This window comes from Hypomesus transpacificus, chromosome 9 (genome assembly GCF_021917145.1).
Source record: "Hypomesus transpacificus isolate Combined female chromosome 9, fHypTra1, whole genome shotgun sequence".
NCBI classification, from domain to species: domain Eukaryota; kingdom Metazoa; phylum Chordata; class Actinopteri; order Osmeriformes; family Osmeridae; genus Hypomesus; species Hypomesus transpacificus.
The window spans coordinates 15095703-15122685 of NC_061068.1; the positions used below are offsets into that span (position 1 = coordinate 15095703).

The 26983-nt window shown below is 46.2% G+C and overlaps 2 protein-coding genes across 2 annotated transcripts in view; one reads left to right on the forward strand and one right to left on the reverse strand.

Moving 5' to 3' along the window:
- The window catches only part of LOC124471292 (NACHT, LRR and PYD domains-containing protein 12-like), a 1476309-nt gene that overhangs the window by 667920 nt on the left and 781406 nt on the right, over positions 1–26983 (forward strand). The gene's annotated exons all lie outside the window — the stretch shown is intronic.
- The window catches only part of LOC124471300 (NACHT, LRR and PYD domains-containing protein 12-like), a 479590-nt gene that overhangs the window by 228993 nt on the left and 223614 nt on the right, over positions 1–26983 (reverse strand). The gene's annotated exons all lie outside the window — the stretch shown is intronic.

Below are 26983 nucleotides of genomic sequence, written 5' to 3' on the forward strand. Positions count from 1 at the left end.
ACACACACACACATGTACACACACACACACACATGCATGCATACACTGTAAACACCCATTTATGACCAATAATATGACTGGGCTCTCAGAGCAGGAGGGAGGGAGGGAGGGAGGGAGGGAGGGAGGGAGGGGAGGGAGGGAGGGAGGGAGGGAGGGAGGGAGAAATGAAGATGTTTTATACAAGATGACAGAACAACTGCTGTGCTTTTGTTGGTGACCCAGTGACCCTAGACACACACTTGGACACACACACACACATGGACACACACACATGGACACACACATGGACACACACACATCCATGCATGCACTGTAAACACCACATTTATGACCAGTAATATGACTGGGCTCTCAGAGCAGGAGGGAGGGAGGGAGGGAGGGAGGGAGGGAGGGAGGGAGGGAGGGAGGGAGGGAGGGAGGGAGGGAGGGAGGGAGGGAGGGAGGGAGGGAGGGAGGGAGAAATAAAGATGTTTTATACAAGATGACAGAACAACTGCTGTGTGTTTGTTGGTGACCCAGTGACCCTAGACACACACATGGAAACACACACACACATGTACACACACACACACACACATGCATGCATACACTGTAAACACCACATTTATGACCGGTAATATGACTGGGCTCTCAGAGCAGGAGGGAGGGAGGGAGGGAGGGAGGGAGGGAGGGAGGGAGGGAGGGAGGGAGGGAGGGAGATGTTTTATACAAGATGACAGAACAACTGCTGTGTGTTTGTTGGTGACCCAGTGACCCTAGACACACACATGGAAACACACACACACATGTACACACACACACACACACATGCATGCATACACTGTAAACACCACATTTATGACCGGTAATATGACTGGGCTCTCAGAGCAGGAGGGAGGGAGGGAGGGAGGGAGGGAGGGAGGGAGGGAGGGAGGGAGGGAGGGAGGGAGGGAGGGAGGGAGAAATACAGATGTTTTATACATGATGACACAACACCTGCTGTGTGTTTGTTGGTGACCCAGTGACCCTAGACACACACATGGAAACACACACACACATGGACACACACACACACACACACATGCATGCATACACTGTAAACACCCATTTATGACCAATAATATGACTGGGCTCTCAGAGCAGGAGGGAGGGAGGGAGGGAGGGAGGGAGGGAGGGAGGGAGGGAGGGAGGGAGGGAGGGAGGGAGGGAGGGAGGGAGGGAGGGAGGGGGGGGGAGGGAGGGAGAAATAAAGATGTTTTATACATGATGACACAACACCTGCTGTGTGTTTGTTGGTGACCCAGTGACCCTAGACACACACATGGACACACACACACACATGGACACACACACACACATGGACACACACATGGACACACACACATGCATGCATGCACTGTAAACACCACATTTATGACCAGTAATATGACTGGGCTCTCAGAGCAGGAGGGAGGGAGGGAGGGAGGGAGGGAGGGAGGGAGGGAGGGAGGGAGGGATGAAGATGTTTTATACAAGATGACAGAACAACTGCTGTGTGTTTGTTGGTGACCCAGTGACCCTAGACACACACATGGACACAAACACACACATGGACACACACACACATGGACACAAACACAAACACATGCATGCATACACTGTAAACACCACATTTATGACCGGTAATATGACTGGGCTCTCAGAGCAGGAGGGAGGGAGGGAGGGAGGGAGGGAGGGAGGGAGGGAGGGAGGGAGGGAGGGAGGGAGGGAGGGAGGGAGGGAGGGAGGGAGGGAGGGAGGGAGGGAGGGAAGGAGGGAGGGAGGGAGGGAGAAATAAAGATGTTTTATACATGACGACAGAACACCTGCTGTGTGTTTGTTGGTGACCCAGTGACCCTAGACACACATATGGACACACACACACACACACACATGGAAACACACACACACACATGGACACACACACACACACACATGCATCCATACACTGTAAACACCACATTTATGCACCAGTAATATGACTGGAGTCTCAGAGCAGGGAGGGAGGGAGGGAGGGAGGGAGGGAGGGAGGGAGGGAGGGAGGGAGGGAGGGAGGGAGGGAGGGAGGGAGGGAGGGAGGGAGGGAGAAATAAAGATGTTTTATACATGACGACAGAACACCTGCTGTGTGTTTGTTGGTGACCCTAGACACACACATGGACACACACACACTTGGATACACACACACATGCATGAATACACTGTAAACACCACATTTATGACCAGTAATATGACTGGGCTCTCAGAGCAGGAGGGAGGGAGGGAGGGAGGTAGAAATAAAGATGTTTGATGCAGAATGACAGAGCACCTGCTGTGTGTTTGTTGGTGACCCTAGACACACACATGGACACACAAACACTTGGACACACAGACACACACACATGCATCCATACACTGTAAACACCACATTTATGCACCAGTAATATGACTGGAGTCTCAGAGCAGGGAGGGAGGGAGGGAGGGAGGGAGGGAGGGAGGGAGGGAGGGAGGGAGGGAGGGGGAGGGAGGGAGGGAGGGAGGGAGGGAGGGAGGGAGGGAGGGAGGGAGGGAGGGAGGGAGGGAGGGAGGGAGAAATAAAGATGTTTTATACATGACGACAGAACACCTGCTGTGTGTTTGTTGGTGACCCTAGACACACACATGGACACACACACACTTGGATACACACACACACACATGCATGCATACACTGTAAACACCACATTTATGACCAGTAATATGACTGGGCTCTCAGAGCAGGAGGGAGGGAGGGAGGGAGGTAGAAATAAAGATGTTTGATGCAGAATGACAGAACACCTGCTGTGTGTTTGTTGGTGACCCTAGACACACACATGGACACACAAACACTTGGACACACACACACACACATGCATGCATACACTGTAAACACCACATTTATGACCAGTAATATGACTGGGCTCTCAGAGCAGGAGGGAGGGAAGGAGGGAGGGAGGGAGGGAGGGAGAAATAAAGATGTTTTATACATGACGACAGAACACCTGCTGTGTGTTTGTTGGTGACCCAGTGACCCTAGACACACACATGGACACACACACACACACACATGGAAACACACACATACACATGGAAACAAACACATGCATGCATGCACTGTAAACACCACATTTATGACCAGTAATATGACTGGGCTCTCAGAGCAGGAGGGAGGGAGGGAGGGAGGGAGGGAGGGAGGGAGGGAGGGAGGGAGGGAGGGAGGGAGGGAGGGAGGGAGGGAGGGAGGGAGGGAGAAATACATGTAGCGTGGTTTGCACGGTTAAGATTAGCAATACTTAATTTATAATAAAGTATACAATTCTTGGGGGCACCACCTCTGATTTATTTAAGGGACAGAGGAAACCTTATTGAATAATAGCACTCGTAATAATCAGTCTAATCTTAAGTAGCGAATTCCATGAAAGTAGAGCAGATCAGATAACGTGAGGGATAACGCGAGTATTATAAACAATGATTTATTTAAGAAAATGTAATTATGATGAACAAATACCAAAGACGTTATAGGCTAGTTGAGAGTGAGTTGAGTTAAACAGTATACAGTAGGTCCTAAACTATGATGAGAGCGGAATACTAGATGGTGGGTTGAGAGCGCGTGGGGAGGGGAAGAGAGAGAGATAGGCTTCAGGAGAACAATGGAGGGAGTCTATGTTAACTAATCCTAACGAAAGTTAGGTTGAATCATTTGCAAACTAAAAATCAAACGTAACAAATTAAATCACAATATGCCAATGTTCACAAGTAAGAAATGTAGCAATATCGTAGTTACTGTTGTCAGTTTGAAGAAGAAGAATCAAAGTTCCGTTCGTCGTTGTCAAACGGTTAGAGCAAAGGAATCTTTCGTTAAAGTTCCTGGTGGTCCAGTGAGTTGCTGATTGAGAAGGATAGGTCAGATGTGTCGCGAACATATCCGGTGAATCCTTGCGAAAAAGCAAGGTTTGCTTGTGCGTCAGGGTTTTATAATCCTTGCTAAAGGGGGGGTATCCTTTTGGAGGTGAACTCTTTGATTGGTCAGTTACTCCCCCCTGGGCGTCCATCCTGAGATTGACGTATGGGTGTGAAGTAGTTGATAACTTTTCAGACTTCAGCTATTTCAAATGTCCATGTATTTCTAATACTTCAAAATATAACAATACAACATTAATAAATGGTTTAGTTTGTAGATTAAAATCATTTTGATATCAAGATTAACTGATTTATCATAACAGGAAAGGAAGTTACATTAAAACATCAAATTATATCAACACAGCATAAAAGGGGAAGCATACATTATAACACATCAACTACTGTCATTGAAATAGTGTCCATAAGCCATGTAGTCCTTGAGCATATGTTTGTAAATCCAGAAAAGTTAGTCTTTCCTTAAACTCCTTTGTCTGCATACTGTAAGGCCATTTGGTCTACCTTCTGACCCCATGCTGGGCCAGAAGCTTTGAAGGTCCTGCTCTGGAGATAAGGACAAGGGGGGAAACCCCCTTTCTCCTTGTCGGGGGTAGGGGAAAGGTGTGAGGGTACGTGGTTTGTCTGTTGGCTCTGCTACATATCCCCCTGCTGGCAACGTCCGACGACTCGACGTCGTTGGGCTGTTGGCACGTAAGAAGAGCAGAGAAAAGACAAACACGACACTACGACAGCATTTCTACTGTAAACATTGGCATGAGTGGACACTAAACAATGTAGGAATCAATGGGTGCCAACTTTGGTCCTATTACTAAGTTTCTTAGAATGAAAGGATAGAAAAGAGAGATGGAAGTGGAAGTGGGTGCCTTGACTTCCTGGAGTCATGGTCTTATTCGTCAGGGGCCAGGGAGGATTGCTTATGGGGCGTTAGCTCTATGGCGTTCTTGTTTTTGTTGACAGTACCTCAAAGTAAATCATGTTGGGTTTCTGGTAACAGATTTAAATATAAAAGGATTAGTGGATATACTTGTCTCATGACAGTATTTGCCTATTATTTTGCTTTAAAGGAAGGTTTACTTTTGACCTTTGAGGCACTTTGGTCAGGGCACCTGTTGTGCACTTGTTTCGTCAGTGGTTGCTGATATAAGGCGAGGCCAGGCCTCTGTGCATGGCCTGTTGTCCACAAGTAGAGGCATTTTCCCTTTTACGGGGTTTGTTCCACCTTGTCACGGCTGGCGTGCTTCTTCTGGGATGCTTGTCGGCCATAGTAGGTCTTTCTACTCTCTGCACTCTCATCCAGTTGGCATCATGTGACTTCTTGTGGACCTGTGATGCTTCTCGTTGCAGGTGGGTTTCCCATGGTACCGGACGGTCATGGCAATGTGCTGATTCTGTTTGAACCTTGTGTCTCGATGGGTGAGTGGCGTAGCTCTGTGGCGGTCTGGAGTGGCCATCTAACCTATGGATCAGGTCCTCTTCTGAGAGATGTGGATCAGACGTGGGATGTCCCCCCCCTTCCACTGTGAAGACTGTGTTCTGGACTTCAGGGTGAGGCAGTGGATAAGGCTTCTTGACGTGGGTCCACATCTGGTTTTGTTTGAAGTCAATGAGGGGTTGCAGTCTGTTGAGTAGATCGTGTCCAATCAGCAGTTTTTCAGTCTCAAGAGGAGAGACATGGATGGGGTGGATTAGGGACATTTCCCCAAATGTCAGCTTCAAGTACAGCGTCTCTGTGACTGGAGCTTTGTTTTGGGTGAAGCTTGTGATGTTGAATTCACCATCTTCCCTTTTAATCCATCTTCTGTTTGACCTGGCTATTCCTTTTAGCTGAGCGGCCAAGGTGGGTGCAATAAGGCAGATTTCTGCACCAGTGTCCAGCAATCCTTCGCAGGGCACTTCATCTTCAAGTGTGACGGGTACATAGCTTCGGTTAGCTCTTCCTTTTCTGGAAAGCTCACCGAGAAATGTGTGTAACTGTGGGGCTTGTTTGTGTGTTGCTGTGTCTGGAGGTTTTGGTTCGTAGGGTCTCTGGAGTTCTCTTCCTTCTAGTTGTAGGTGTGAATCTGATTCCACCGCATAGACATTTGGTTCCTGACGTAGGTTGTTGTTCGCCCAGGATTTATATGCCATGTCCCTTATCTGCAGAGCCGTCATGGTTTCATGGTCCCCAAAGGTCATCATGAAGGGTCGTATGGGTTGGGAGAGGTTGTATATAAACATTGACTTGAACGTGGAAGTTTCTTCTCCTCCGGGTTGGTTTTCCGTTGCAAAGAAAGCTTTCCGGAACCTCTCATAGAATAATTTCGGGTTTTCGTTTTCTTTTTGTCTTGTGTGCATTGCGGCAATGCAGCAAGAGCTTTTAGTTTCTGAGTGCCACGCCTTGAGGGTCTGGCAAGCCATGTCATAGCTGCGGCGTTCTTCTGCTGGTTGCCTGTCAAGCAGGGCTCTGATTGAGCTGGAAGAGGTGCTCTTTAACAGGTACAGCTTGTCTGCGTCTGTAGCTCTAGGTATGCGATTGAGATTAAAGTTCAGTTGTTCCAGATACATCTCAATGCTCTGTGTGGGATTGTCTGGATCAAACTTTTCTATGTTCCTGCTCATTTTCAATAGCAGATTTAGAGACACTGCTGGTGGCAGGTTATGCATTTCCCATGCATTTTGTGGATAGGCTGAACGTGAGGGTTCATGATCATCCCATCTGTTTGGGGCTGTGGTCTGAGCGCGTCGTTCAGGTTGGGATTGTAGCTCAATTTTCTGCTCATCCAGTCTTCTGCTCGGCTGCTCCACATCTCCTGCTCTCCTGATCCTTCGTGGATTTGTGTCAGCCTGGCATGGAGATTGGTTGGAAAGGGATGTATCCCTATATGGTCTTCTCGCTTCATACCCGGAGTGGAGGGGTGGTTCGGGTGAGAACAGTTCTCTTCTGTGCTCGTTTCTTGAATGCTGATCTACTTCTCTGTCGTCTGTTCCCTTCCTTTGGTCTGTGTCTCGGCGTCTCCAGGCTTCTGTGGACTGGATTGTGGCATTCGCCTTGTTCAGTTTATGAATGGTAGAAAGTAGTTCAGTTTTTGTTTCAAGTAAATCGTCCTTCATCGTCTCCCGGGCAGCTCTGACGTGTGAGAGATCTTGGTTCAGGAGTTGGATTTTTGTGTGGAGAGTGTCATTTTCTTCTTTTAAGTCTTCGTATTGTGATACTCTTTCATTCGTTTCATTCAATACCTTTGCGGTGTTTGACAGTAGTGATGCTGAGTCCTCGTTGCTTTTCAGAACCCCCTGCATTTCTTCTCTTAGGTCTTCAAGATCCGTAGCCAGTTCCTTGTTCTCCTGTTGCATTGTCTCCCGGAATTCTTGTTCTTTTTCCTTCGCCTTGAGGGCATCCCTGAGGGTTGTTTCCTTTTCCGTTAGCTGTGTTCTAGCTCTCTCCAGTTCTACAGCCAGGTTGCTGGTTTCCTGTTCCAATTGTTTCCTGTGCTCTTGTTCTCTTTGTGCCGCCTTGAGAGCATCTTCTCGATCCTGGAGAGCTTGTGTTCTAGCCGTTTCCAGTTCTTGTCGATCTTGGAGAGCTTGTGTCATAGCTCTTTCCAGGTTGTCAGCCAGGTCGCTGCCTTCCTGTTCTAGTTGCTCGCGTCGTGCTTGTTCTCTTCCTGTCGCCTTGAGGGCATCTTCTCGATCCTGGAGAGCTTGTGTCCATTGTGTGTTGACTTTTGTTATTGCTAACCTGAGCATTGCAGCATAGTTGAGGCCGAGGCTGGATAGGCATTTGACAATTTGGGATTTGCTCAATGATTGGCCTACATTTTCTATGACCACTTCTTGAATTTTCCTGGTGATCATATCGAAATTTAGATTGGTCAGCGTTTCCACATATCTTGGGTTTTCTTTCTCGGATAGGTGGACAATCAGTTTCTCAGCTTCCGTGAGATGAGACATGTTTAGTTAGCTAAGGATTGGTTTGGCTACTGGAAGTTATTAACACAATGCTATTGTGATAATGTTGATAGGCACTTTAGTTTTTTTGCTAAACAAAATAACGTTTAAAATAAATAATGTAGGCCTATATTAAATCTCAATTTGTTAGTAATCTCTTTAGATTCACTATAATGGATTAGGCAATTTAAATTGAGAAGCTGTTGATTTGTTTTAACCTGAACTGGATTGAGGAAAGTACCATGTATTTAAATACTATAGCACATTAGCCGGTTTAGCTTGTTGAATCAAACGGGTAACGAACCAAATTTATGAGCTGCGTCTATAATGTAGCTTCAAATTGCGCAAGGGCTTTACATTAAAGTTTAATTCAATGCAAAAAATGAAGCTTCTTTTCGAAACTTAAGTTAATCAATGACCAATTGCTTAACAATATGGAAGCATATAGCTTAGTAGAGAACTGCGAAGTCTCTTTCAAAATAAAAGTCCTTTAGGACTAAACCGCATGTTTGTTTCCTGGAACAACTTATCAGTTTCAAGGTTAATTCGTTTAACCCAAAATAGTAAACACCACGAAAATACACCTTTTAGAAGCGTGTATGGTACCAATACAACTAGTGTTGTGACTCTTAAAAAGGTTCTTACGCCTTCCTTTGGAAGTGCTGCCTATGTAGATTTACAAAATGAATTGAACGGGCCGTAGTGTCACTGCGCACGCGCGTACCTTTGCCCAAGTCTAGCTTTTCGAAGCTAGTTGGTTATAAGTTATAACACAAACAGCCAATTGTACACGACAAAGCCAATGCACTCAGTACACAGCACGGTATTTAAACAGTGTTTAAACCCGTAGCTATCTGGGGGAATAGTTAAATACAACGGAACATTAATTTAACCAACAGGGTGGGAGGGTGGGTTTCAGACGGAAAATGTATCTCCCGTTATAGATCGCTCATTTCAATCTGTTTCAAAGCCTCGTACGGGGCTCCATATGTAGCGTGGTTTGCACGGTTAAGATTAGCAATACTTAATTTATAATAAAGTATACAATTCTTGGGGGCACCACCTCTGATTTATTTAAGGGACAGAGGAAACCTTATTGAATAATAGCACTCGTAATAATCAGTCTAATCTTAAGTAGCGAATTCCATGAAAGTAGAGCAGATCAGATAACGTGAGGGATAACGCGAGTATTATAAACAATGATTTATTTAAGAAAATGTAATTATGATGAACAAATACCAAAGACGTTATAGGCTAGTTGAGAGTGAGTTGAGTTAAACAGTATACAGTAGGTCCTAAACTATGATGAGAGCGGAATACTAGATGGTGGGTTGAGAGCGCGTGGGGAGGGGAAGAGAGAGAGATAGGCTTCAGGAGAACAATGGAGGGAGTCTATGTTAACTAATCCTAACGAAAGTTAGGTTGAATCATTTGCAAACTAAAAATCAAACGTAACAAATTAAATCACAATATGCCAATGTTCACAAGTAAGAAATGTAGCAATATCGTAGTTACTGTTGTCAGTTTGAAGAAGAAGAATCAAAGTTCCGTTCGTCGTTGTCAAACGGTTAGAGCAAAGGAATCTTTCGTTAAAGTTCCTGGTGGTCCAGTGAGTTGCTGATTGAGAAGGATAGGTCAGATGTGTCGCGAACATATCCAGTGAATCCTTGCGAAAAAGCAAGGTTTGCTTGTGCGTCAGGGTTTTATAATCCTTGCTAAAGGGGGGGTATCCTTTTGGAGGTGAACTCTTTGATTGGTCAGTTACTCCCCCCTGGGCGTCCATCCTGAGATTGACGTATGGGTGTGAAGTAGTTGATAACTTTTCAGAGTTCAGCTATTTCAAATGTCCATGTATTTCTAATACTTCAAAATATAACAATACAACATTAATAAATGGTTTAATTTGTAGATTAAAATCATTTTGATATCAAGATTAACTGATTTATCATAACAGGAAAGGAAGTTACATTAAAACATCAAATTATATCAACACAGCATAAAAGGGGAAGCATACATTATAACACATCAACTACTGTCATTGAAATAGTGTCCATAAGCCATGTAGTCCTTGAGCATATGTTTGTAAATCCAGAAAAGTTAGTCTTTCCTTAAACTCCTTTGTCTGCATACTGTAAGGCCATTTGGTCTACCTTCTGACCCCATGCTGGGCCAGAAGCTTTGAAGGTCCTGCTCTGGAGATAAGGACAAGGGGGGAAACCCCCTTTCTCCTTGTCGGGGGTAGGGGAAAGGTGTGAGGGTACGTGGTTTGTCTGTTGGCTCTGCTACATACAGATGTTTTATACATGATGACACAACACCTGCTGTGTGTTTGTTGGTGACCCAGTGACCCTAGACACACACATGGACACACACACACACATGGACACACACACACACATGGACACACACATGGACACACACACATCCATGCATGCACTGTAAACACCACATTTATGACCAGTAATATGACTGGAGTCTCAGAGCAGGGAGGGAGGGAGGGAGGGAGGGAGGGAGGGAGGGAGGGAGGGAGGGAGGGAGGGAGGGAGGGAGGGAGGGAGAAATACAGATGTTTTATACATGATGACACAACACCTGCTGTGTGTTTGTTGGTGACCCAGTGACCCTAGACACACACATGGAAACACACACACACATGGACACACACACACACACACATGCATGCATACACTGTAAACACCCATTTATGACCAATAATATGACTGGAGTCTCAGAGCAGGAGGGAGGGAGGGAGGGAGGGAGGGAGGGAGGGAGGGAGGGAGGGAGGGAGGGAGGGAGGGAGGGAGGGAGGGAGGGAGGGAGGGAGAAATGAAGATGTTTTATACAAGATGACAGAACAACTGCTGTGTGTTTGTTGGTGACCCAGTGACCCTAGACACACACATGGACACACACACACACATGGACACACACACAAACATGGACACACACATGGACACACACACATCCATGCATGCACTGTAAACACCACATTTATGACCAGTAAGATGACTGGGCTCTCAGAGCAGGAGGGGGGGGAGGGAGGGAGGGAGGGAAGGAGGGAGGGAGGGAGGGAGGGAGGGAGAAATACAGATGTTTTATACATGATGACACAACACCTGCTGTGTGTTTGTTGGTGACACAGTGACCCTAGACACACACATGGAAACACACACACACATGGACACACACACACACACATATGCATGCATACACTGTAAACACCCATTTATGACAAATAATATGACTGGGCTCTCAGAGCAGGAGGGAGGGAGGGAGGGAGGGAGGGAGGGAGGGAGGGAGGGAGGGAGGGAGGGAGGGAGGGAGGGAGGGAGGGAGAAATGAAGATGTTTTATACAAGATGAGAGAACAACTGCTGTGTGTTTGTTGGTGACCCAGTGACCCTAGACACACACATGGACACACCCACACACATGGACACACACACACACATGGACACACACATGGACACACACATATGCATGCATGCACTGTAAACACCACATTTATGACCAGTAATATGACTGGGCTCTCAGAGCAGGAGGGAGGGAGGGAGGGAGGGAGGGAGGGAGGGAGGGAGGGAGGGCGGGCGGGAGGGAGGGGATGAAGATGTTTTATACAAGATGACAGAACAACTGCTGTGTGTTTGTTGGTGACCCAGTGACCCCTAGACACACACATGGACACACACACACACATGGACACACACACACACACACACACACATGGACACACACATGGACACACACACATGCATGCATGCACTGTAAACACCACATTTATGACCAGTAATATGACTGGGCTCTCAGAGCAGGAGGGAGGGAGGGAGGGAGGGAGGGAGGGAGGGAGGGAGGGAGGGAGGGAGGGAGGGAGGGAGGGAGGGAGGGAGGGAGGGAGGGAGGGAGGGAGAAATACAATGTTTTATACATGATGACACAACACCTGCTGTGTGTTTGTTGGTGACCCAGTGACCCTAGACACACACATGGAAACACACACACACATGGACACACACACACACACACACATGCATGCATTCACTGTAAACACCCATTTATGACCAATAATATGACTGGGCTCTCAGAGCAGGAGGGAGGGAGGGAGGGAGGGAGGGAGGGAGGGAGGGAGGGAGGGAGGGAGGGAGGGAGGGAGGGAGGGAGGGAGGGAGGGAGGGAGGGAGAAATGAAGATGTTTTATACAAGATGACAGAACAACTGCTGTGTGTTTGTTGGTGACCCAGTGACCCTAGACACACACATGGACACACACACACACATGGACACACACACACACATGGACACACACATGGACAAACACACATGCATGCATGCACTGTAAACACCATATTTATGACCAGTAATATGACTGGGCTCTCAGAGCAGGAGGGAGGGAGGGAGGGAGGGAGGGAGGGAGGGAGGGAGGGAGGGAGGGAGGGAGGGAGGGAGGGAGGGAGGGAGAAATACAGATGTTTTATACATGATGACACAACACCTGCTGTGTGTTTGTTGGTGACCCAGTGACCCTAGACACACACATGGACACACACACACACATGGACACACACACACACATGGACACACACATGGACACACACACATGCATGCATGCACTGTAAACACCACATTTATGACCAGTAATATGACTGGGCTCTCAGAGCAGGAGGGAGGGAGGGAGGGAGGGAGGGAGGGAGGGAGGGAGGGAGGGAGGGAGGGAGGGAGGGAGGGAGGGAGGGAGGGAGGGAGGGAGGGAGAACTACAGATGTTTTATACATGATGACACAACACCTGCTGTGTGTTTGTTGGTGACCCAGTGACCCTAGACACACACATGGACACACACACACACATGGACACACACACACACATGGACACACACATGGACACACACACATGCATGCATAAACTGTAAACACCACATTTATGACCAGTAATATGACTGGGCTCTCAGAGCAGGAGGGAGGGAGGGAGGGAGGGAGGGAGGGAGGGAGGGAGGGAGGGAGGGAGGGAGGGAGGGAGGGAGGGAGGGAGGGAGGGAGGGAGGGAGGGAGGGTGGGAGGGAGGGAGGGTGGGAGGGAGGGAGGGAGGGATGAAGATGTTTTATAAAAGATGACAGAACAACTGCTGTGTGTTTGTTGGTGACCCAGTGACCCTAGACACACACATGGACACACACACACACATGGACACACACACACACACACACACATGGACACACACATGGACACACACACATGCATGCATGCACTGTAAACACCACATTTATGACCAGTAATATGACTGGGCTCTCAGAGCAGGAGGGAGGGAGGGAGGGAGGGAGGGAGGGAGGGAGGGAGGGAGGGAGGGAGGGAGGGAGGGAGGGTGGGAGGGTGGGAGGGAGGGAGGGTGGGAGGGAGGGAGGGAGGGAGGGAGGGAGGGAGAAATACAGATGTTTTATACATGATGACACAACACCTGCTGTGTGTTTGTTGGTGACCCAGTGACCCTAGACACACACATGGACACACACACACACATGGACACACACACACACATGGACACACACATGGACACACACACATGCATGCATGCACTGTAAACACCACATTTATGACCAGTAATATGACTGGGCTCTCAGAGCAGGAGGGAGGGAGGGAGGGAGGGAGGGAGGGAGGGAGGGAGGGAGGGAGGGAGGGAGGGAGGGAGGGAGGGAGGGAGGGAGGGAGAAATACAGATGTTTTATACATGATGACACAACACCTGCTGTGTGTTTGTTGGTGACCCAGTGACCCTAGACACACACATGGACACACACACACACATGGACACACACATTGACACACACACATCCATGCATGCACTGTAAACACCACATTTATGACCAGTAATATGACTGGGCTCTCAGAGCAGGAGGGAGGGAGGGAGGGAGGGAGGGAGGGAGGGAGGGAGGGAGGGAGGGAGGGAGGGAGGGAGGGAGGGAGGGAGGGAGGGAGGGAGAAATACAGATGTTTTATACATGATGACACAACACCTGCTGTGTGTTTGTTGGTGACCCAGTGACCCTAGACACACACATGGACACACACACACATGGACACACACACACACATGGACACACACATGGACACACACACATGCATGCATGCACTGTAAACACCACATTTATGACCAGTAATATGACTGGGCTCTCAGAGCAGGAGGGAGGGAGGGAGGGAGGGAGGGAGGAAGGGAGGGAGGGAGGGAGGGAGGGAGGGAGGGAGGGAGGGAGGGAGGGAGGGAGGGAGGGAGGGAGGGATGAAGATGTTTTATACAAGATGACAGAACAACTGCTGTGTGTTTGTTGGTGACCCAGTGACCCTAGACACACACATGGACACACACACACACATGGACACACACACACACATGGACACACACATGGACACACACACATGCATGCATGCACTGTAAACACCACATTTATGACCAGTAATATGACTGGGCTCTCAGAGCAGGAGGGAGGGAGGGAGGGAGGGAGGGAGGGAGGGAGGGAGGGAGGGAGGGAGGGAGGGAGGGAGGGAGGGAGGGAGGGAGGGAGGGAGGGAGGGAGGGAGGGAGGGAGAAATACAGATGTTTTATACATGATGACACAACACCTGCTGTGTGTTTGTTGGTGACCCAGTGACCCTAGACACACACATGGACACACACACACACATGGACACACACACACACATGGACACACACATGGACACACACACATCCATGCATGCACTGTAAACACCACATTTATGACCAGTAATATGACTGGGCTCTCAGAGCAGGAGGGAGGGAGGGAGGGAGGGAGGGAGGGAGGGAGGGAGGGAGGGAGGGAGGGAGGGAGGGAGGGAGGGAGGGAGGGAGGGAGGGAGGGAGGGAGGGAGGGAGGGAGGGAGGAAGGGAGAAATACAGATGTTTCATACATGATGACACAACACCTGCTGTGTGTTTGTTGGTGACCCAGTGACCCTAGACACACACATGGAAACACACACACACATGGACACACACACACAGACATATGCATGCATACACTGTAAATACCCATTTATGACCAATAATATGACTGGAGTCTCAGAGCAGGAGGGAGGGAGGGAGGGAGGGAGGGAGGGAGGGAGGGAGGGAGGGAGGGAGGGAGGGAGGGAGGGAGGGAGGGAGGGTGGGAGGGAGGGAGAAATGAAGATGTTTTATACAAGATGACAGAACAACTGCTGTGTGTTTGTTGGTGACCCAGTGACCCTAGACACACACATGGACACAAACACACACATGGACACACACACACACATGGACACACACATGGACACACACACATCCATGCATGCACTGTAAACACCACATTTATGACCAGTAATATGACTGGGCTCTCAGAGCAGGAGGGAGGGAGGGAGGGAGGGAGGGAGGGAGGGAGGGAGGGAGGGAGGGAGGGAGGGAGGGAGGGAGGGAGGGAGGGGAGGGAGGGAGGGAGGGAGGGATGAAGATGTTTTATACAAGATGACAGAACAACTGTTGTGTGTTTGTTGGTGATCCAGTGACCCTAGACACACACATGGACACACACACACACACACATGGACACACACACACATGGACACACACACACATGGACACACACACATGCATGCATGCACTGTAAACACCACATTTATGACCAGTAATATGACTGGGCTCTCAGAGCAGGAGGGAGGGGAGGGAGGGAGGGAGGGAGGGAGGGAGGGAGGGAGGGAGGGAGGGAGGGAGGGAGGGAGGGAGGGAGGGAGGGAGGGAGGGAGAAATACAGATGTTTTATACATGATGACACAACACCTGCTGTGTGTTTGTTGGTGACCCAGTGACCCTAGACACACACATGGACACACACACACACATGGACACACACACACACACATGGACACACACATGGACACACACACATGCATGCATGCACTGTAAACACCACATTTCTGACCAGTAATATGACTGGGCTCTCAGAGCAGGAGGGAGGGAGGGAGGGAGGGAGAGAGGGAGGGAGGGAGGGAGCGAGCGAGGGAGCGAGGGAGGGAGGGAGGGAGGGAGGGAGGGAGGGAAGGGAGAAATAAAGATGTTATTCACAGGATGGTATGTGAACCTAGACACACACATGGACACACACACACTTGGACACACACACACACATGCATGCATACACTGTAAACACCACATTTATGATCAGTAATATGACTGGGCTCTTAGAGCAGGAGGGAGGGAGGGAGGGAGGGAGGGAGCGAGGGAGCGAGGGAGGGAGGGAGGGAGAAATAAAGATGTTTTATACATGACGACAGAACACCTGCTGTGTGTTTGTTGGTGACCCTAGACACACACATGGACACACACACACATGGACACACACACACACACATACACTGTAAACACCACATTTATGACCAGTAATAAGACTGGGCTCTCAGAGCAGGAGGGAGGGAGGGAGGGAGAGAGGGAGGGAGGGAGGGAGGGAGGGAGGGAGGGAGGGAGGGAGAGGGAGAAATAAATATGTTTTTTACAGGATGACAGAACACCTGCTGTGTGTTTGTTGGTGGGAGACACACTTTTGACCTGCAAAAGACACACTTTTGACCTGCATCATCCACTTCCTCAAAAACATAGTTTTTGTTCCAATTCAGAATTTCATCCTGTTTGGCTGTATCAAATGACATGTCTTTTGTTATGAGTACAACAGTCTCCCTATCAGTTGATTCAGTGTTAAGATGGTCAACACCTGACATATCCACTTGCTCCTTTTGTCCATCACTGCCATCAGGTTCAATATGTTGCCAGTTAAACCAGGGTTTGTATTTCCCAGAGGCTTTGCCTGCCGTGCCTAAAACTTTGGCTCTCTGTGGACCACCACCATCCTGTTTCATGAATGTTAGGGTCTGTCCTGTTCTTAACTTCACCCCAGCAGAAGAGACGGGGTGACCACAAACATTGTGATCTGTTTCAGTTTGTGTCCTACTGGGATGAACCACTTCTCCTGTATTCACCTCATCATCACTGATGTTCTCCTGCTCGCTGTCTGGGTTCTCTTCACCATCTGAGCTTTCTGCTCCATTGTTTAAGATGCATTTCTCACTTGCTGCCTCACTGTTGTCCTGCACTGTTTGCTTTGCCGATTCCTGATCCTGTGTGTTTATCTTTTAGACCTGGATTGATGTACTCTAACAAGAGTCCCCTTATGTCTTACAAATACAACAGCTCCATCTTGACCCATAACTAGCCCTGGTCCCTTCCACTCAGGACAGTGTGCTCTACAGGAATAGACCTTGTCTCCTGTCACATACATGTCGTCTGTGGGCCTGAGCTGTTTACGTAGGGCCCTTCTTATCCGCTCACAAGACTGTGCTTCAGTCAATGCTCTCCTAGAAGCATGTCCAGCAGAAATGTGTTCTCCAACTCTAGCACTCATAGTGGTGCCTTCTACAGCAGGTCGTTTGTCAACTGATATAGAAGGAAGGTTAGGATTCTGTCCAAACACTCATTGATCAGGACTGTAACCATGAACCTTCAACATCCAGTTCTTGGCCATGAGGGCCCAGTCAAGGGCAGTGTGCCAGTCACATCCCTGTTCTCCTTTGACCTTCTGGATGATCTCAGTGAGCGTTTGATCAGGTCTCTCTAGTAGTCCGTTGCTCCAGGGACTGTATCCTGCGTTTGTTTCTGTCTCAAAGTTTTCAGCCATGTGTTGTGGTGTTGTTTCAGAAGACATTAACACACACAAAGCATTTAGGAACAGAGAGCGTAGTTTACTCAGTGTCTTAACTTCCAAACATACATTCAACACTGCACTTCCGCTCGTACTAGCGCCCCTAGTGTCTGTACTTGCAAGTGCATATAACCCCATACTACACCTGTGAATGCATAGAACAATGCAATACATCAATGGACACAACATGTTCCCCTTTTGAACAAAGCATACCTCTGGTTACCTAGTTAAACAGGTCACTGTCACTCTATAACAATGTAAGAGATCAAATCACCCACACATTCACATTAGTCAGAAACAGTTCATTTCTCCATGACAAAGTCCTTAGTCCAGCAAGGTGGATTTCTAATCCTGGCAGGCCTGGGCTGGCTATCAGAGTCAGTGTCAGGTGGTTGGTCAGCCCCTGTGTCACAGTCCATTGTTTCATTAGAACCGGAATATGTGCTCAATTCTGACAGCGCTGACAAATGGGAGGCATTCCAGATCCTTCCGTCGTCCAACAGGTAAGTGTTGGGTCCTCTCTTTGTCACGACAGTCCTTGGTTTAGAGAGTTCCAGTTGTCCTTTCTTCACTCTCCATGGCTTCTTAACCCGTACTTGGTCACCAGCATGGAGGTCGGTGGTTTAAGCATGCCTCTTGGCATCAGTGTATTCTTTCATCTTTCGTTGTTTATCCTTCACTCTTTCACGCATGACATGTCTGTCAGATGGAGGGACAGGCAGGTCAATCACCTGACGCTTTGTTCTCATCCGTCGGCCATGGAGCAGTTCTGAAGGGGATACTCTAGTGGTAGAATGTGGAGTTGCCCTGTAGTCCATTAGGTACGTTCTCAGGAATGGCTTCCATGGTTCCCCTTGAATTGAAGCAGTTTGCAGGCAGTCTTTCACACATCTGTTGAATCTTTCAACTTCCCCGTTAGCTCTTGGGTAAGAAACTGAAGATGTCATGTGTTGAATTCCCCTCTTTTTGAGAAAGTCTGAGAAGTCAGCAGAGAGGAATTGAGGACCGTTATCACTTATCAAGTCCTTTGGATTCCATTTTCGTGAAAAAACTGTAGTCAGAAATGGTATGATGGTAGCTGTATCAGCCCGGGCAGCGGAAGCTACTTCCAGCCACTTACTGTGGTAGTCAACCATTGTGATGGCAAATCAACAGTCAGAAAGTGCTATCTCAAAAGGGCCCACGATGTCCACCGACACTTTCCCAGGCAGCAGATGGTAAGGGAACAGGTTGGAGTGGGGCATCATGGGTGACAGTGGACTTATCATTCTGTCTGCATGTTGTACAGTTCTTGATCATAGTTTCTACATGACAGTCCATTTTAGGCCACCAATACAATTCTTTAAGGCGCTGTTTGGTGCGCACAATACCTTGGTGCGTTTCATGCTGTGTGTGTGTACACAGCTAACATGTGTATCCAAGTAGTAATCAAGCCCATTAAAGCATATATACAGTGCCGCCGCTAGCCATTTTGGTGCCCTAAGCATAATTTCTTTATGCTTAGGGCACACACCCCCCCCCCCCCCCCCACCACCACCACCACAGCTGCCCTGTGGTGGTGGTGGTGCATCCAAATTCTGTTTTTAATATTATGCTAGTTACTGATTTTTTTGGTGCTAAATGTGCAAAATATTTGTTGGAGCTTCATGTAAAATAAACAGCCATTTTTCAATTGGTAAAACCTTGTTTAGTGAAGGTGATGTCTTTTTGTCTCTTAATTTTTCAGCCCCACCCTTACGTTTCTTGGTTTTCCAAATTAATTAGCGTTATAAACATTTAAAACTGAAAGCATGCAGCCAGAGCACTCCACCTTTATTGCTCATTTAAAAACTATTTGATAAATCGAATATAAAAGCATCATAGAATGTACAGTCAAGTAATAGCTAGCCGGCGTCAGTTACTTCAAATACATAGATAATGTTTAACAGTCAAATTTCAATTTAGCTTGCACCTAACATACAGTGCCTTGCAAAAGTATTGGCCCCCCTTGAACTTTTTGACCTTTTGCCACATTTCAGGCTTCAAACATAAAGATATAAAAATGATTTTTTTTTTGAAAAAATCAACAACAAGTGGGACACAATCATGAAGTGGAACGAAATTTTTGGGATATTTCAAACTTTTTTAACAAATCAAAAACGTGCAAAAGTATTTGGCCCCCTTAACTTAATACTTTGTAGCGCCACCTTTTGCTGCTATTACAGCTGTAAGTCGCTTGGGGTATGTCTCTATCTGTTGTGCACATCAAGAGACTGAAATTTTTGCCCAGTCCTCCTTGCAAAACAGCTCAAGCTCAGTGGGGTTGGATGGAGAGCGTTTGTGAACAGCAGTTTACAGTTCTTTCCACAGATTCTCGATTGGATTCAGGTCTGGACTTTGACTTGGCCATTCTAACACCTGGATTTGTCTTTTTGTGAACCATTCCGTGGTAGATTTTGCTTTATGTTTTGGATCATTGTCTTGTTGGAAGACAAATCTCCGTCCCAGTCTCAGGTCTTTTGCAGACTCCATCAGGTTTTCTTCCAGAATGGTCCTGTATTGGCTCCATCCATCTTCCCATCAATTTTAACCATCTTCCCTGTCCCTGCTGAAGAAAAGCAGGCCCAAACCATGATGCTGCCACCACCATGTCGGACAATGGGGAGGGTGTGTTCAGGGTGATGAGCTGTGTTGCTTTTACGCCAAACATAACGTTTTGCATTGTTGCCAAAAAGTTCGATTTTGGATTAATCTGACCAGAGCACCTTCTTCCACATGTTTGGTGTGTCTCCCAGGTGGCTTGTTTACTTTAAACAACACTTTTTATGGTTATCTTTAAGAAATGTCTTTCTTCTTGCCACTCTTCCATAAAGGCCAGATTTGTGCAGTATACGACTGATTGTTGTCCTATGGATAGAGTCTCCCACCTCAGCTGTAGATCTCTTCAGTTCATCCAATGTGATCATGGGCCTCTTGGCTGCATCTCTAATCAGTCTTCTCCTTGTATGAGCTGAAAGTTTAGAGGGACGGCCGGGTCTTTGTAGATTTGCAGTGGTCTGATACTCCTCCCATTTCAATATTATCACTTGCACAGTGCTCCTTGGGATGTTTGAAGCTTGGGAAATCTTTTTGTATCCAAATCCGGCTTTAAACTTCTCCACAACAGTATCTTGGACCTGCTTGTTGTGTTCCTTGTTCTTCATGATGCTCTCTGCGCTTTTAACGGACCTCTGAGACTATCACAGAGCAGGTGCATTTATACAGAGACTTGATTACACAGAGGTGGATTCTATTTCTCATCATTAGTCATTTAGGTCAACATTGGATCATTCTGAGATCCTCACTGAACTTCTGGAGAGTGTTTTCTGCACTGAAAGTAAAGGGGATGAATACTTTTGCACGCCCAATTTTTCAGTTTTTGATTTGTTAAAAAAGTTTGAAATATCCAATAAATGTCGTTTCACTTCATGATTGTGTCCCACTTGTTGTTGATTTTTTAATTTTTTTTATATATCTTTGTTTGAAGCCTGAAATGTGGCAAAAGGTCAAAAAGTTCAAGGGGGGCCAATACTTTCGCAAGGCACTGTATTTGAGTGTGCTAACATTAGCAATAACGTCAGCTAGTTCGAGGTGTATGTAAAGGCTATTAGCAGCACATCTCCCGTATTTAACAATGATTAAACATGGACTTACCTGAAAGTGATGCATCTCTCGAAGTTTCTTTCTCTTTCTTTTTTTCTGCCCCTGACTCCTGTTGTCTTTTAGAGGCCATTTTCGAAAAGTTGACCAAGCCTACTGTCAAAGTTTGTCAGGCCACTGAGATAGGAAAGGGCACCGCCACGGCGATCAAGCTTGGGAAGTTGAGTGTTTGTTTTTTGGAGGGGGGGCACCATCGTAACGTTTTTTGAGCAATTAAATATATCTCTTGTTTTGCCTGTTTTGTGACATACATACATGCCTAGAAGGTGCCTAATATTAATATAGGCCTACTGAAATAATATTGGCATTATAATTATAATAACTAGATGATTTTTCAGTCGGCAATTTTTGGGTGCCCCCTCAGGACTTGGTGCCCTACGCACAGCACGTAGTGCGCGTTATGGGAGCGGCGGCATTGCATATATACCCCCCTGTGGCGAGGCGCACACATGTGAAAATGGGAAAACAGGCAGCAAACGGAGCAAGAGGTCACCCTCGTTTACCCCAGAGGAGATGGCCGTCTTAGTGGACGAGGTCAGCCAGCACCGGGATGACCTATTTGGGGGAACAAAGGGCAAAAAAACGCATTTGGCAGGCCATAGCCCAAAATATGTCCCCCTCTAGTCCCTGTGGTCTCCGAGACTGGGGTGCGGTCAGAAAAAAGTGGCAGGACTTCAAAAGCCAAACAAAAAAAAAGTGTTAAGGTGAGGCGAGAGACCATGGGCACGGGTGATGGCACACCTGGTGCTACGACCCTCACCCCCGACGAGGAAAAAGTACATTCTATAATTGGAAAGACGGCCTCTGAAGGCATTGGTGGAGGCATAGATATTCTGGGGGACGAGGGCCTCTCAGGGTACAGTGAGGGCGGGAGGAGGAGGAGCCATCTGGGAGCGGAGTGGCGACATGCACGTCCCCCAGGAGAGGACAACCCCCCACAACCGAGCCCTGTCCCCGCGCGCCAACCAGCAGGGCCCGGTGTCCGCATGCAGGGAGGCTTTAGAAGGCGGCCCCCCTAAACGACCTGCAGGCGAGACGCTGGTGCAACTTGAGAGGGAGAAATTGGTGGTGCTGCGGGGGATAGAGGGCCAACTGGAGAGACAGTATGCCCTCCAGGAAGAGATGGTGCTGATAAAACGGCAAAAATTTGAGCTGCAACAGAGACTGCTCGCACTTGCCGGGGCGCAATTCCACTGTCCCTCCATCTCGGTCCCAATAATTCTCCCCCAGGATGGAGGTAAGGGGCATTTCTATTTTATTTCTCTGCATTGCACAATGTATCCTGTTCAATTTCACTAATCAATCTCCCTTCACTGCAGGTGATGCAGACACCCAGTGAGCCAGTGGTGTCACTGCTTTTTGTTTCTCAGTTTTTTAAAATAAACTACTTTTCCTTTTCAACCATGTGTTGTGTGGATCATTTTGCGTCATTTCCTAGCTTTCAAGCCCTATCAACGCCGTAATCTTAATACATATTGGGGGGGAATCTGGTCAAAATGTCCACCCCTATGGAGGACTAAATGTGTCAAAATCAATCAATCAAATACTTAAATAAATACTTAAATAAATAAATACTTAAATAAATAAATACTTAAATAAATAAATACTTAAATAAATAAATAGACATCTCTTAAGTGATGTTATTGTTAACATGTGGCCTGTTCTCAGTCACGTTCATTGAAGCAAGCGCATGATCAGGTAGAGGGTCTGAGAAGTGTGTGCGTCTTGGTTGTGCCAGGCTGCCAGCACCGTTCAACAGCTCAATACCAGGCATAAACCTTTACAGGTTACGTTTTCGGGCCATTTAAACATGTTCAGGAAAAAACTGTGTTTTATAAAGCCTAAAACATTGCAGTTCCATGAGAACAGTTCTATCAAATGGCTTATGTCCCGCCCCTTTTCATTTAAAATGACATGTGCATTTCTTTTCCTTTGAAAAGAGGCGGGACATAACCAGTTACACAGAGCTGTCCTTATTGGACTGCAATGTTTTACTCTTGGAGCACTGTTATTGGACACTTGAGAGCAAACTGTCAGACCTGAGCTGTCAATCAAGTAGCAGCAAAGAGCGCGCGGTCGGTAACAAAAGGGTTTAACAAACCGTTGATTGTAGCGCCATCTTTCATTTGATTTTGATAGCTATTGTTTCGCCATTAGCTGCTGCATATTTCAACAGTAAGCTTCCCCGGAAGATAAAGATGGCGAGGAATATTTCAAGTCTACTTCGAGAAGCAGCAGATAGTCAAACAGGAGATGGTTAGTAACCCTTGTTTTAAGAAAGCCTTACTACCAAATTGCTAAATAACTGCTAAATTATTAACAAAAATCTCCACACTTATTAGTGGACCGTGTCGTGCGTGGTGAGTCTTCCAACAGGCCGGATGCGATCCCTCCATTGCACCCAGTTGATGGTAAGTAGCCTAGCGTTAGCTATTACTAGACTTTTACCAGTTAGCTACAATTTAGTCCAATTCTCACTCCAGCCAGGTCACCAATGTTGGCAACTCTGTAACAGTAAATGGCAATTTCTACAGTTTGTTAAAATATGTTATTACCAGTTCTGTAATAACAGTTGTGTTAAATATTACATTGCAAGAATCTATCTGCACTGTTACAGTAATGCATGTGTTGTTCACTTAACCATTTAAGAGACCATGCATTTTAGCACCAGAACATGGGCAAAGCTTGTTTCAAAGCAGGGATTCTGTTAAACAATTGGCAACATTTGTGGGATGACATGCCTTGGTAGCCATTTTTGCCCGGTTATGGGATTTACTTTCTATTATATATTTTGAGCACTAATGCGTTATTGGACAGTAAAATGGGGATCGAGTTTTTGCTGAAAGAGCAGAAGTCCGAAATACAACCTATGCTTCAGCAGTAACGTTACTCGTAGTACTACACAACCCTGGGTAATGTTAAAGCATTTATGATTCAGATTAGTTAAAGTATCATACATTTGCAACATACTCAATTAATTAAACATTTGTGCTTTTTTAAATAGCTGAAGTCGGAAGATTATTCCGTCCATATAACCGAAGTGTTCCGACTAGAAGGACCTATGGCATCCAGGGGCGAAAAACATTCACCCACATTTTGCTGCTTGGCCAGCAAGTCATCTTTAGGAATTCCCACAAGAAATGAAAAAGAGATGCTGCGTTCTGTAGGATTGGGGGAAAAGAGATTAACTTTTCATGGTAATGCAATTTAGTACGCTAGCTTATCTAGCAATTTATTCCTAAATACCATTTTTAAAGTGGATGAAACATTGTCTAAATAATTTCTAATATTTCTTATGTATATTAACCAATTTTGTATTATAGGACATGACAATAAATCTGATGACTTCCAAAGTTTTCTCTACAAAGCCTATCCTAAGCTTGCAAGTTGTGGAGGATTTGAATTACTGAAAATATCAGGTACCACTCAGAGCAAAGACCTTGGAGTAATTGAATGCCCAAATGAGGGTTACACAATCCAACATCTGATAAGCCCAGAGGCCTCAGTAGGGCAGGCTATCATTTACATCCGCCCGCTACAGTTGGACATTGATTCAGCGTTGATGGCAAGTAGATACTTTTTCTTAAAATCAATCAGCACTATGTCATTGCACAATGACTAACTTTAAATATATTGGCATTGTTTATTCACATTTTAGGTATCGGAGAACTCTCAACCACCTAATGGACCTATAGTAAAATGTGTATCATGTTATTAGTTTGTGCAGTTCCGCCTCATCAGGACTCACAGAGAAAACTGCGACAGGTTTTTGTATTAAACAACTCTTACATTGGTTGAGGTATTACAATTTAAATGTTTGTTTTTTTTTACAATACAAATTTACTTTAAAGTACCCATATTGTGTTTAGCCTTTTCCCCTTTCCTTCATATTATTGTGTAATAGTTTTTAGTGCATGTAAACAGTTTGTGAAGTGGAAAAGCCCAAAGTCCACCCCGAAGGGAGTTACCCTCTCCCACAGAAAACACTGCTCCTGAACTTCCAGAAAACAGCTTGACTGTAGTCCAGCCTGTACTTCCATACCTTATCTATGTCCTCTGTTACACTGGTTTTATTGCAGCTGCACTACTCTACTTCTGATTGGCTAGTAGTCCTGACCTAGGTTCTGTGCATGTGCAACTCCAAACAAAGATTAAATAGACGTGAGATGCATCACTCTGTGGCTAAAATAGAACATTCAAGACACAGGGTGAACATAGGTGCTGCAGCAATGTGCACTGAGAAAAATATGGTGTTCAAAATCAAACCATGTGAACCTACCCCAAAATAAAATGATTTATCTCAAAATGGGCATAATATGGGAACTTACGTAATTGCAAATCTTTTTTTAAGTGAATATATCCAGACCTCAGACAGAGAAAGGAGACTAATGACTAAGCACGTGATGAATTGTCACATGGATAACTGCATTGCTGGGGTGGCCAGCTTTTTTTGTTGTTAATTTTCCACTCATTTATTTTATGCATTTACTGGATTTAATTAGAAATGTCCAAATCAAAGAGAAAGAGTATTAAAAAACAATACATGTATCTATGTTTATTGTTTACATGAGTCTACTTTGGTAAATCTATCAATTATTTAGATTTATTTATTGTATTATGATACATTTTATTATTCTTTCCATATAAATTAAGCCTTCATCAATGTGTTGGGAGTCTTGTCTATTTCAGTATTATCATATAATTTAAAATGTTTCAACAATTTAACTTGGCTACTGTGAAACATTCACTGTAGTGGAGGAGCAACTCCACCTGGCCTTTTTCTTTTATTATTACATTGGTGCAGGTTTTTTCATTATTTTGTTTCACTATGGACACATTCAAGGTCATCAACCCAGCCAGCAGACATTTACACCGATGGTAATGAAGAGGAAAGCGGTGGATCTTCACCTGGACTCCAGCAGCCTGTTACAAGGTATGACAGGATTGCATGTGAAGGGCAAGTAGGTACCTACAGTGTGTTGACTATTTTATTTTAGCAACAGCAAACCATTTGGTAAAGGTAGTTTACTGTACCCTATGAGTATGTTGTTCACTTATTCAATTTTTGGGGGTACATTTCTGTACCTTTACACAAGTGTCAGTTGTAACTTAGTGTCTTAATGTCCACTCTGCCCTTTGACATTGGTAAGAGATCGGCACAGAGGAGCTGGAGGCTTCTCACAAAGAAACCAGCGACCTGTTACAAGGTATGGTTGTATTGCAGAGATGTACAATTAATTGGGGATGAATTAGCATGTTCGTGCCACACCCATTTAGTGTGGCACAAACATAATTGATCAAACGTTTCCTAAAGTAAAAGTTCAGTATTAATGTAGTGTGTCTGTCCAAGGTCATTGACTCGGCCCTTGGACAGGGTAAGAGAAGGGGGCGGAGGAGCTAGAGGTGTCTCTCATGGGAACTAACGACCTGTTACAAGGTCTTTATTCACTTGTGCAAAGTCTTCAAACATTCTGAATGTGATGTCCTAGTTTATATAATTAACAAATTAATATCCAAGGTCCTTGACTCGGCCCTCGGTCACGGACAGAGCAAGTAGCCGCTCTTCAGCGGGACACCAGCAACCTTTTACAAAGTAGAAACGTGTATTGTGATATTGTGTGGTCCTAATGGTTTACAAATTGACATTTTGTGTATCATGTCTGCTAGAATTATCAGTTTAGATTGAATGTGGATGTGATTTATTCAAAGGTCATCAATCTAGTCCTGTTGTCTGTTGGGAGCATGGACAATGAAGTATTAT